Source organism: Triturus cristatus, chromosome 10, assembly GCF_964204655.1.
Source record: "Triturus cristatus chromosome 10, aTriCri1.1, whole genome shotgun sequence".
Classification (NCBI taxonomy): Eukaryota; Metazoa; Chordata; class Amphibia; order Caudata; family Salamandridae; genus Triturus; species Triturus cristatus.
The window spans coordinates 308,739,815-308,753,965 of record NC_140593.1 but is presented as its reverse complement, the minus strand read 5'-3'; positions in this window follow the sequence as shown (position 1 = coordinate 308,753,965).

Here is a 14,151-nt window from a genome sequence, read left to right as displayed (position 1 = left end):
GTTGCCGTCTGTTATCAAGCCAGCCTCTGTCCAAGCCAATATCTGTCCAGCAGTGAAAGAGATGAGGGGGTCGCCATGTGGCAGACCCACTAGCAGCAGGGCCAGTGCATAAAAGGGAGTCCCTGCTGTATTTTGCATGCAGCACATCCAGCAGCGCAAGGCTGTCACCAATAGCACCCCAAGTTTGGGAGTAACTACTGTTGGGGAAAGTAGTTTTGCCAGCAGGATGCTCTGATTGTACCAGAGCTCCACTGTTCCTAATTCTTGGAGTCAGGCTACATCTAGCCATTGAGTGACCCACTATAGCTGTGCTGCCAGGAAGTACAAATTGAAATCGGGCACCCTCATGCCCCCTCATCAGGTGGGCACCAACCTCCAGTGAGGCCCTATGTCAGCCACCATCCCATATCAGATTCAGCAATTAAGCTAACTGTCGGAACCAAGAGAGGGGTACTCCAACCGGAAGATTAGTGAAGTAATACAGTAGCCTAGGGAGCATAACCATCTTTGACACTGAGATCCTGGCCATGAACAAGTATAGGCAGCAAGGGGATCTGTTTACCGCACCACAACGTGTTATCAATTTGCTAGAAATTCATTTGATAATTGCCCACCACAAAGGGCTAGCCACCAACATTAGCCATTCATAATTCAAATTGTGCAAACAATGGTAGAGAGGCAACTTCAATGAAAATATACGTAAAAGCACATTGCTATATTAATAACAAAAAGGATGAGTCGAGAGGTCTGTTCCTTGCTTGTTATGATTCTTTTATTCAAGGTCTTCTAGACCATAAAATAGCAGTTCTGCGCAGCCAACACATTTTGCCCAAGATTTGGGCTTCTTCAGGGCCAAAATGTTTAGTAACTTGATCATAGGTTTCAAATGACAAAACTTTCCATTACTTTTCCCAGTCCATGTACAGCTAGGATAAATAACATCTCTGTTTTCTATCAAGAGCAAGGATCTCAAGACATTCTTTCAAACACAATACCGTGTATTATTTGCAGTCAGAGTCTATTGAAATTTCTCTTACTCAGTTCCTGTAGTTGGGGCCATGACGCAACACATATATTCGGCGTTCCACAAAATTAATTCAAGATCCTGGACATAATGGGCAATCTAAGCGAGCACCAGAAGGGGACACACATCTTAAGTGATCTAAGGACTTTCCCCAGGTTGCCCACCACCCCCAGAGGTCCTCCAGGGAGTGGAATATCCTGATACCACAGTATTTAAAGGATGAAAACGACTAAGGTAACTCTTGTGTGATCGCCTGCAGCCGCAAAACCCCCAGTGCCATGGTAAACAAGCAGGTCTTGGCCTTGTTAACCTGGGGACCAGAAAGTGACGTATAAGCCTCCAGATGTCGTAAGGCGGTCTCCACCCCTGTCGGGCCATCTGCTAAACAGAGTAGAAGATCGTCCGCATACAGGGAGATTATATTTTCCCGACCCTCCACAACTACTCGAGTGCCCACCCCTCTTGCCGAAAAAGCTCTGCTAACAGCTCAATGACTAAGACGAAGAGAAAGGATGACAGCAGGCATCCCTGCCTGGTACTCTATAGACACTATACTGTGAGAAGATGGTGGTTCCCGTTTTACACTTGCAGTCGGTGTAGAGTAGAGCAGCTTGACCGGATTGGTCAAGCACTCTCAGTCCAATTCGGTACATCACTTCGGATAGGAAACAAAATCCTTTTTGAGGGTCCCTGAATGGGTCTGTACCTCCCGGTGAAAGAGGATGTGGTACAATTGCTGTAAAGTAAGGGAGGTGCTGCGGGAGGGGATGAAGCAATTTTGGTCTTCATTTACAGGACTTTGAAATCCATGTCGAGCATGGACAGGGGACGGAGCGCTGTGGTGTGAGCACCCTGAGTCTGAGTCTTGGGGAGCGGGATTACAACTGCATCATGTGTGGACACATGCAGCATGCTGCATGTTAAAGAATCGGCTTATAGTGACTCCAGTTTCGGGGCCAGGGTGCCTGCAAATGTGGCATAAAACTCAGCGGGCAGACCATCCGGACCTGGGGTCTTCCTGGATACCATTTCCTTAGTGGCGAACCGAATCTCCTGTACTGTCACAAGACCTTCCAGCATGTCTCGGGGTAATTCTCTCAGCCGCAGCCACTGTAAAAAGGCAGCCTGTAGCTCTGGTGATTGAGCTTCAAGGCGTTCAGACAACATCTCATAATACTCTCAGAATGAGCTGTTAATGGCCTTGAGGGAATAGAGCATTACCCCGCCCACTGTTTGGATCTGTGTTATAGGGGCTTTGCAGGACTCAGGGCAGGTGAGCCTAGCCAACAGCCTGCCTAGTTGTCCCTCTTCGTGTGCACTAGCGATGTAGTTCTTATAGTCATGGCATTGTGGATGTTCTAATATACCATTATACCGTTCTCGAGCCTCCCAGAGGTGGAGCATTGCATTCTTGTCTGAGCCCAGTGCATTCTGTAGGTCATGTAGCCTGTCATCTAGCTCTCACAGTTCCCCATCTAATACCTTTCTCCTTCCCACCGAATGACTCAGAGAGTGCCCCCAGAACTACCACTTTAAAGGCCTCTCATTCGAGCAAACCTGTGGAAGCGGCACCCTTGTTAAGGCTAAAATATTGGACAATTGTTTCCCCCAGGGAATCCCGGAAGCAAGCATCTTCTAGGGATGGTAGGTTCAACCGCCATGTGGGGATTTCTGGGCATTCCTCCACTGGCCAAAAACCCAGTAATAAGGGACTGGTGCAAGAGGGTGCTCCCCCAGGTACTCTTAATATGTCACATACTGGCTAAGTCTGTTTGAGCACACAAATTTGTCCAATCCGAATAGGTAAGTAGTGTAAATATCGATTTTTATATATCGATGTACAAAAATATTGAGATTTATATATCGATGGGAATAAATCTCGATGTTTTGTATATCGATGTGAAAAATATTGATTTGTTAATGTGCACAAAAAAATCGAAGTTGAGAATATTGAAAGAAAAAATATTGTAATGTTAAAATATCGTTAAAGCATTTTTTTTTTGTGTTATTAAAAAATGATATGTATAATATATTTTTAGTAGTGTATTTTTTGTTTTAATAGGGTCAAAGAGTGGGTATTTATTGGAAATGTTAAGTGAAATATTTAAAAATATTATATTTATATATTTAATTTAGAACTAAAAAATTAGGAAATTGAAATATAATTTTAGGAGCTGGGTTTATAGGGGATAAGAGTGGGTAGTGTTTTAAAAATATTGTTGATAATATTTATAAAATTTGTAACTTTAATATTGAAATTATATTTTCGAATTTAGAAGGCTCTTGTTAGGGGCGGGATGTTGGGTTTATAGGGGATAAGGGTGGGGCGTGTTTTTAAAATGTTTTGAAATATTTTGTAATAATTTAAAAAATAAAAAATAATAGTTTTGTATTTTAAACGTTTCATTTAGATATAAAATTTTAGGATCAGGATGTTGGGTTTATAGTGGATAAGGGTGGGGAGTGTTTTAAAAATATTGTTAAGAATATTTGAATGTTTTTAAAATTTTAAATTGAAATTTGTACACAAATTTAACTTTTTATACATAAATTTTGAGAAGTGGGATGTTGTGTTTTTATACTGTAATGGTGTGTTTTTTAAAAATATTAAGAAAAAAATTAATTTATTTTAAATTTAGGAATGTAATTTTAATTTAGAAACTTTGAGTTTATGAGAACAATTTTAGGAGTGTGATGTTGTGTTTATAGGGGATAAGGGTGGGTAGTACTTTAAAAATATTCTTGAGAATATAAAAAATATTAAAAAAATTAAAAAATGACTTGAAAATTAAATGTTATAATGTTTAAATATTAATTTTAGAGTGGGATATTGGCTTTATATGGGTTAATGTTGGTGTTTTGAAAAAGATTTTCAATAAAAAATGTAATAATTTATTTAGAATGTATAATTTTGAATTAAAATGTAAATATTATTAGTGGGATGTTGTGTTTATAAGTATTAAGGGTGTGGCCTATTATATAAATATTGTTGAGAAAGATTTATAACATTTTAAACATTTATTTTGTAATTCAAAATGTAATTTTGGAATTTATAAATTTAATTTTTAGTGTGGGATGTTGTATTTATAGTTGTTTAGAGTTATTAGTTTAAATAGTAAATTCATTTAGTGTCCAGCATCTACCCCAATTTAATGCTGACTGGAGTGGGAATAGTAAATTAATTAAGTTAAGTGTCCAGCACCTACCCCAATGTATTTTTAATTTGAGTGGGAATAGTAAATTAAATAAGTATATTGTCCAGCACTTACCTCAATTTATTTCTGACTGGAGTGGAAATAGTAAATTAATTAGGTTTAGTGTCCAGCACCTACTAGAATTTAATACTGACTGGAGTGGGAATAGTAAATTAATTAAGTTTAGTGTCCAGCACCTATTTGAATGTAATATAATTGTAGTGGGAATAATAAATTAATTAAGTTTAGTGTACAGCATCTACTCCAATTTAATGCTGACTAGAGTAGGAATAGTACTTTAATTAGGTTTAGTGTCCAGCACCTCCTTGAATTTAATTATAATTGTAGTGGGAATAGTAAGTTAATTAAGTTTACTGTCTAGCACCTACCTTTATTTAAGATGGAGTTTAGTGTGAATAGAAAATCAAGGGGTCTATTAGGATGGCAGGCGGTGGCAACACCGCTATGCCTGCGGTGGTGGAAAATGCCTTTCTCCGCACACCAGCAGCGGGCCTCACGTCCGCCAAATTAGTATGGCCAAACACAGCCCATTTCCCGTCCGCCGTGGTGCGACACGCACCGCCATCAAAGTGCGCCCGCCACAGCGGCGGTGGGAGCCAATGGAGACTCACCGCCGTGCGGAATGACATCCCCGTCCGCTGTACAAATCCGGATGACCCAAAAAGACAGTCGCTCCGCAGCGGAGAAACTGCCCAACTAGAGACGGCGGAAGCTCGACAGCGGAGCGCGAACCCTGATTCCCAGTCCCGACCGCAATGGATCCAGCTCTTCACGTCTTTCCAGTGCTGTACATGATACATCACCAGCAACTCATGGACCGTCGCGGATGACGCTACAGATACGCAACAACACAATCCCAACCACAACACGCAACTCATAGGCTGATACAGGGTCCCTGGCCACACCAAACACCCTGGTGGGAACAGTAACACATCCACAATTGTACCCACACATGTCCTACCTGCCACAAAGTCACCCCTCCGCAGCCAGCTCACACATCACCGCGATCTCCAAGTAATGTCCCTTTCACATCACCGCAGCGTTGAAGACAAGGGAAAACATGCGCACAATGCAGAAGGCAGGGCCAGCGCCAGGCATGGGCAGGATATAAAGTACACAGGGCCACACCTCCCCACTCCACACACTGGCCCCCCTATGAAGGAAAATACCATGTGCACCCCCCTGTGCACCCCCATGCCCAACACCTAGCTAGGTCAATCCACACCCTGCACCACACAACAAACAACCAGGGAGACAGCCACAGCAGGAGCGGCTGCAGAGGAACACTCAACACAGAAGCACAGGCCCAGGACAACCCACACACCACAACAACACCACATCCATGGCAAGAAAGCTGAGTACAAGCACAAAATGAACACACACACATACAATGAACAAACATCCTACTGGACACACAGCCTGCCAAGTCACACAGATACCCCACACTGACACACAGCCACATACACAGACCACATGCCACCAGCAATGGAGCACAACATATAGGAAAGCCAAATTGAGGTGCACACAAATGGAAGGCCAAGGAGACAACCAACAAGCATGTGTACATCACATGTAAGACAATAAACAGAGAACAAAACCCTCACCTCATCAAAGCACACATGGCTGGCACAGTGAGTGAACTCAAACCACAGTCACCTCAGTGCAACAACTCAGGGAGACAGCAAGGCAACCCATGTATAGGCACAGGGATGAAAGGAAGGCCCCGAAGTCAAACTGTGAACAGCCACACATGTACACAACAACTTCACATGAGTATGCCAGCAGCACAACACACAGGGCACATTGACACACTACATGACTGTCAAACACAAGTAGGATACTTCACACATACTCCCCTCACACCTGCAGCACACAACACCAGTGTCAGACACAAAGAAGGGTGTCAATAATGTCCAGTCAATACACAGACAAACAATAACACTCCCTGGGGGTATCCACAAACATCACACACACACAGGGATGCCAGAACCAATGTCTGCACAAAAACAGCCAAACACATAACTCAACAGAAACACACACAGAACCACAACAAGACCACACATGACCTGTGCAGCAAAACTGTGGGAAAGCAATGGGAGCACAGACACAACAGGAGTGCACACCCTCATCAGTCAGGAACAATGTACAGACAACATACCACAACACAGACAAGAAGTGCACCATCACAGAACAATACAGCCACATCAAACACACAACTGATGCACATGACAATAAATCACATAGCAAACACAGCAGGACCTCAGGGGATGCACACCAGGCCAGGACAAGGCAACATACACCTACAGTACTGCATGCACAACAAGCAGTGTGTGCTCACAAAACATAACAGTCCCACACAGCCATGAGTGACACACCATGAACACCCACAACAACAAGCAAAACATCACACTCAGGAAGTCAAGCAGTACCCCAGCATACACACATACACCAACACAACACCCACAGATGCACAAGTCTGGGACACAAAAGTAGAAACAACTTGACCAGAGGACTGGCCACCACAGACAGTTGAACTGCACATGAGCAACCCTGACTGCTGAACAGTACTACAACAACACAGATAACCAATTTAGGAAAAGCCAGGAGTGGCACAGTGCTCCTGGAAAAAGTTCTGCACCACAAAGAACAGTGTCCCAAATGAAGTGATGGGGAGGCACACACACAGGCAACACAAGGGGACAGCTGACATCAAAGTGAAGTGGCGTGCACTTCAGTAGTGGACATGGCAGGAGTGCATCATGCACAAATAGAGGGAGTGCAGACTCACAAGGTCTAGGCATCTGAAGCTCAGATAGGGGATGGTATGACACCGCACAACACATGCCACACTGGAGGCAATAAAGCACCATGTGACAGCAATGCATGAGCACAGCACACCCACAATGTCAGTGTGGTTGAGCAGGTATGCACAGTGAGCACAAACAGTATCAAGACACACAGCTGTTCAACAAAACAAATCCCTGACTTGCCAGTCACACATTCTGCATACTCACAATTGGCAGAAGCAACAATTAGGAGTCAGCCAGAACTGCAAGGACACACCAACACACAGCACAGTGCACAACATACAACTCACACATGTGCACACAATCACTATCACAGGCCTGCACAAGCACACAAACAGGCACTCTACTCCTGGGTGACACATGTGTGTAGTTGACAATGCATGGGCACACACACATCAACACTCACGACAAACACACCCCATTCACACTGCTCACTTCTTGACCACCCAAGTGCACACATTGAGAGTAACCCATGTGACTAGGATGACTGACCATCACAACATGACCACACACCTACACTGCTGGGCACACAGAAAGTAAGAACACACATACATGATGACCCTGGCCAGCCAGCTTGCAATCCTGTGGAAAGAATCACACACTGTGCTGGCAGTGCCCCCAAACTTGACATGTGTACAATATATCTAACATGAACAAAGAATGAGAATGATAGCGGTATTTCATCGTAAACCACCATCATTGCACCCACAAGCATCAGAGTCAGGAGACAATGGAGTCCCTATCACACCTGTAAAAACTAGAAAAAGTGAGACAAGCCATTGGCAATGTTGAAGTGGCATACAGAGCATGTGGCACAGTAAACCATATACACGCAAGAAATACTTTATTCAGTAAGGACACTGACAAAACAGACTACAGGAGCAACTGTCTTTATTCACAAATTGCACAGATAGGCCCCATTAGAGAAGAGTAAGGCACAAAATGCAGAGCATGTCCATGAGAAGCTGCACAGGCAAGGGGCAAACAGCAGTGAACAGCAAGGCCAGTGGCCAGGACTAAGTGCAGAGTGAGTCCATGAGAAGCTGCACAGGCAGGGGGCAAACAGCAAGGCCAGTAGCCAGTCCAAGGTGCAGGGTGAGTCCATGAGTAACTGCACAGGCAAGGGGCAAACAGCAGTGAACGGCAAGGCCAGTGGCCAGTCCAAGGTCCAGGGTGAGTCCATGAGAAGCTGCACAGGCAAGGGGCAAACATCAGTGAACGACAAGGCCAGTGGGCAGGACTAAGTGCAGAGTGAGTCCATGAGAAGCTGCACAGGCAGGGGGCAAACCACAAGGCTAGTGGCCAGTCCAAGCTGCAGGGTGAGTCCATGAGAGACTGCACAGGCAAGGTGCAAATAGCAGTGAACAGCAAGGCCAATGGCCAGTCCAAAGTGCAGGGTGAGTCCATGAGAAGCAGCACAGGCAAGGGACAAACAGGAGTGAACGAAAAGGCCAGTGGGCAGGACTAAGTGCAGGGTGAGTCCATGAGAAGCTGCACAGGCAGGGGGCAAACAGCAGTGAACAGCAAGGCCAGTGGGCAGGACTAAGTGCAGGGTGAGTCCATGAGAAGCTGCAGAGGCAGGGGACACAAGCAGTGAATGACAAGGCCAGTGGGCAGGACTAAGTGCAGAGTGAGTCCATGAGAAGCTGCCACAACAGTGAACAGCAAGGCCAGTGGGCAGGACTAAGTGCAGGGTGAGTCCATGAGAAGCTGCACAGGGAGGGAGCACACAGCAGTGAACAGCAAGGCCAGTGGCCAGTCCAAGTTGCAGGGTGAGTCCATGATAAGCTGCACAGGGAATGTGTGTGACTGTACCCTGCCATGGTCAGCAACACAGTCTGGGGTGTCACGATGGGCCGCACAGGCCCCGCTGTGGGAGATAGGTGTGTGAGGTTGACTAACATTCAGACTTGGCTGTCAGTCGGACTGGGAGCTGGCTGTGTGTCGGGCACAGTTGGAGCGCTTGGCTGGGGAGAGAGAGGCCCAGCTGAGGTAGAGCTTTCGGTAGCTTGGCAAGCCAGAGGGCTGCTTGGACCAGGTGGTGTAGTGGCACGTGGAGGTGGAGTCATGCAGACGTGAGACACAGTGTGGGTGGGAGATTGTGGAGGGGTGCCTTTCCACTTCCTAGGGATTCTAAATGGCCTGCCTGACTTTGGATCAATGGGAAGTGGTGTGGACACAACAGGCACACTCAACACCAAGGCAGCAGCAGGTGCAGATGGTGTGCCTCTGTAAGAAGTGTAATGAAGCTCTTGGGTATGATGGCATCCTGTATAGCAAGTGTGCCATACATCACATTACACATGCACACACTCCAATAGTGCCTTGTGTGGTAGTGGTCACAAGTGGAGCATTTAGGGGCCGATTCCGATTCTGGCCGCAAAACGAACCGACCGACACGGACCCAGACCGAATACAGATCGTCACGGACCAGTGTTGTACGACCTGTGCAGTACGATGCAACGTGTGTGAATTACAACCAACACATACGGAATACAAGCCGTACGACCGAGCCGTAGGGAAAATAGCGCTCCGGACGGAAAACCGACGCAATTATCACCGACCGACAGGAACCCGGAATGAAGCCGATCGACCCGTACCCGCGATGTACGATTTGCGCAGTACGATGCAATGCGTGTAAAACCAGACCGACTCGCACGGAGACCAAGCCGCACGACCGACACGCACAGACAACCCGGCACGCAAGCAATAGAGACCACCGCAACCGACGCGTACCAAACACAGAAGATAGGCAGCGTGAACGAGGCGGAGAAGCCTGCATGAGACAACAGCAGCGTCCGTTTCCGTCACATGAACGTCTCCTTCATGCCTACAAAACACAAAGGAAAAAAGACAAAAAAAGGACCAAACAAGCAATGACAAAGCCAATAAATACCAACAAAAAAACATGGGACAAAGACACACCCACCACTCCAACTATATAAGGGACTATAATCACTACCATCATCCCTTGCAAACAGCCAGCAACAAACACCAGTACACAGCAACCACAGACACACTCACAACTCACCCACCTCACAACTCACACACCATCAGCATTTCATACAAAAGCACACACACGAACACCCAGCAAAACCAACACCAACCCTCCATCACTTGCACCCTCACACACACATCGCTCACTACCACCACCCATCACCATGCCCCCAAAGAAGAATCCAAAGTTCATAGATAGTGAGTTAGAAGTGCTGGTAGATGAGATCATCAGAGCAGAGCCACATTTGTTTGGTACATTGGTCCAAAGGACCCCCATCTCACAGAAAACCAAGATGTGGGCGAGGATTGTGGACAAGGTGAACACCCAAGCACCAGCAAGGCGCACAAAGGACGATATCCAGAACAGGTGGTATGACGTGCGCAGGAGGGTCAAGAAACTCATCGAAAAAGATCACGCCCTGAGTCAGTGCACCGGCAGTGGCCCTCCTGACAAACCAGTCTACTTCAGGACCTGGGAGGAGAAGGTGTGGGACATCCTACCACCAGAGAGTGTCCATGGCCTAACAGACATCCCAGAGCCTGGTGAGTACACAAACAACATACCCAAGATTGTGTGTCAAGGGGACAGTGAAACCATGCACCGCAAGCAAAGCTACACTAACCACTAGATAATCAGCCCAAGATGTGTATGCCAGTCAGACAAACACAATACCTGCCATCTCATAGTGACTGGGAACTGTGTTATGACATGCACCAACCTACAAACAAATAGAGCAAGCCAGTGGCACTAAGCCAAATAGACCCTGCCAGACAGTTTGCCACCACAAGCACACCACCTCACAGTACAGCTGACTGTCAGGAAGGAATAGTGGGGATGCAGGTGAAGTGAGTGTTGCCAAATGCATGATGGGGCCTGTAGTCACAGATAATGCTCCCCCTCCTGATTGGCCCATCAAGACCTCTCTGAAACATGCCCACGTCACAGGGAGTGGAAATTGACTGACAAGATGGCTGACACTGGGTCCTGCTGTGGGGAGCACAAGGCCCTGCTAGGGCGTGTGTGCAAATCAGAAGCAGAACACCACTGACTGGCATCCTGAAAGACAACTTGCACGCTCCACAACGGAAGCACGTTTCATGATGGGAAGGAGGACTGACAGGCCTGACCATACTTATCAGCATGGGGAGACACCCCCCCTCAACACAAACTCCACACAACTCACCGGGTACAATGCATTGACACACACCTCATTGAAATATCAGCAAAAGATACCCGGTACTGGGTGCTGCTGTGTGAAGCACAGGGGCTCACTTTGGACTTGTAGCCAAACAAACACCAGGATTTCACAGTCAGCCTTCTTGCCATTGCTGTCACACCCCCTCACAGGGAAGCAGAGTCAAGAGGGAGGAAGTATGGGCATGCTGGGAAGGGGGGTGTAGCCAAGAGTATGATGGGACTCGCAGTCACAGACAACCTACACCCACCCACATGGCCCAGCAAGATCAAACTGAACCTTACTTGCCTCACAGGGAGTGGGAAGGGACTGACAAGATGTCTGACACTGGGCTCTGTTGTGGGGAGCACAAGGCCATGATGGGAAATGGCCAACAACAATATCAAACTCTGTCCGTGACAAGCTGGGAAAAAGCAGTGTACAGGCAGGCATCTGTTCGAAAAGTAGAAAATGTCTTGTTTGTGAACCAACGATGCATGTAGAAACATAAATCACATTGTGTGTCTCTTCCAAACACAGATGGTGCTGGGAACCAAGCACCAAATGATGAGGATACCCAGTCCCAGACTCTGGTGGACACTGAGCTCTCTGGTCTGACTCTCTCACTGTCGACAACCAACCTGGCCCCTCCAGTGTGAGCCATCATGCAGCATCAACATCTGCCCCCCCTGTACCCTCGTCTCCAGTATCTGGACAAGGACAGGGCACCCCCGCCAACACGGACAGACCAAGGCCAATCAACACCCACAGCACAGGGACACAGGACCCCCTGAAGCTACAGCAAACACCACCAGCAACACCACCCAAGGGGTCCCAGTGTCACCTGTGTGTCCCGCCGCTGGTCCTGCCCGTGTGGAGAGGGGTGCTGGGAGGGGTGGGAGGCACAGGGCGCACCTTGCAGAGGGGTCTGGACTGCATGATGACCCCCACCAGGATAGCACCGGAGGATTTGGCCAGGTAGTGGGGATCCTCAAGGACATGCAACACGAGCAGGTCGCCCACCATGCCCGCATGGAGGTCAAGTGGGATGACATTACTGCGGTGCATCGGGACATACTACAATGCCTCCGCCAGATCAACACCAACCTGTCCATACCCCCCTGTGTGCCCACAACATCTGTCGCAATACCATCTGCCAGCGCCACAGGGAGGGTGGAGGACTCTGGCGGAGAGTCCCCTGCACCGCAGAGGCCTGCACATGAGGATCCCCCCCCCGGAAAAAGAGGGGTCGTCCGAAGAAGGAAATGTGAGAGTCAGATGTCCCAGCAGATCCCCCAGGGCCTCTAAACCTGTTCTGGCCAATGTCCTTTGTTCGCAACCCGTTCACCTTGTCCAATCGCACACAACTCGCCCACTTGACATGGAGGGTTCATGTTGGGCCAATGTATCAGATGCTGTGGACTTTACTCTGGACATTTCATCTACCAGCACTTCCAACTCCAATGTGAACTTTGGATTTCCAAACCACTGTACAGCACCCACCATCCTGTTCACTTCCCTCACACATGTTTGTAAATAAACTCACCAGTACACCATACTTGCCTCTGTTGTGATTCCAACTTGTCATGTGCAGGGAGATGACGATCTGCTACACAACACAGTGCATGCCAAATACTGCAACAATGTGACCAACGTAAGGTGAGTCATGGGGATGTGACACATGTGAGGGAGATACACCACTATGGCAACACAAAACATACTCACCATGGCCATGTTACTCATCACACACAATGATGTTGACCTGAAACGCATTGGCATGCACAGACACAACACCAACCCCAGTCAGTGGTAACAAGTCCACAGGTGAGGTAAGCAGATGCCACTCAGATGTGGGAAGACAGACAACGCACATAACAAAGCGTAGCACAGGTTCCTTACACATCAGCAACACGTTTATTCCACACTAGTTGCACGCTAATTCTACGTAACAGTGGACACACGCTCCCAATGTGTTGGAGAATGGAAGTCCAGGGATGTGTGGTACATCAGTTGATGGGAATTGTCAACTTCCACACTGGTGTTGGCTTCTGGGTGTTGGGGGTCAGTGTTGACCACACAACAGGCAAAGTACCCTGGGAAGGACAGACAAGATACAGTCAAAAGCACAGAAGAACAGGAGAGAAATGCAATACACATGCACAAAACATGTTGCAAGACACCTACACAAACACTAGTTAGCAGTACTACCCTATTGTGGAGTACACACCACCTGAATGGACACATCACAGCACACATCCAATCAAGTGGCACACAGACACACTCAGACAGCAACAGAGCTGGCACAACACATTCCAGGCTGCCTCCATACATTCACATAACAACCATGGAAACTCACATTCAGGTGAAGAAGTTGTTGATGAGCTGTGAGCGGACGTCACCATCATCTTCATCATCACTGGCATCTTGGCCCAGGCCGGGATCCTCCACAGGTGCCGGACGTTGGTCATCCTCATCCTGGATGAGAGGCACCTCCTTCCGCACCGCCATGTTGTGTAGCATGCAGCAGACAAGGATTATTTTGCACACCTTTGCAGGCTCATATGGGAGGGCCCTTCCGGTCTTGTCCAGGCAGCGAAAGCGGCTTTTCAGGAGGCTGAATGTCCGCTCAATCACCCTCCTGCTCCGACCATGTGCCTCATTGTAGCGCAGCTCGGCTGGTGTCACAGGGTTCCTGAGGGGTATCAGCAACCACGGCATGTTAGGGTATCTGGATTCACCTACACACACAAAAATGAACAAGTAGCTGAGTTTTGTAGGAGTGCGGAATACAACATTGACAAGCACACACAATGAGAAACAGTCAGTACACACCGACAAGCCAGGCATGCTGAGCTGGCATCTGTGACATCAGCGTTGCAATGCGACTACTCCTCATAATGTAGGCATCGTGCGCAGAACCAGGGAACCGTGCA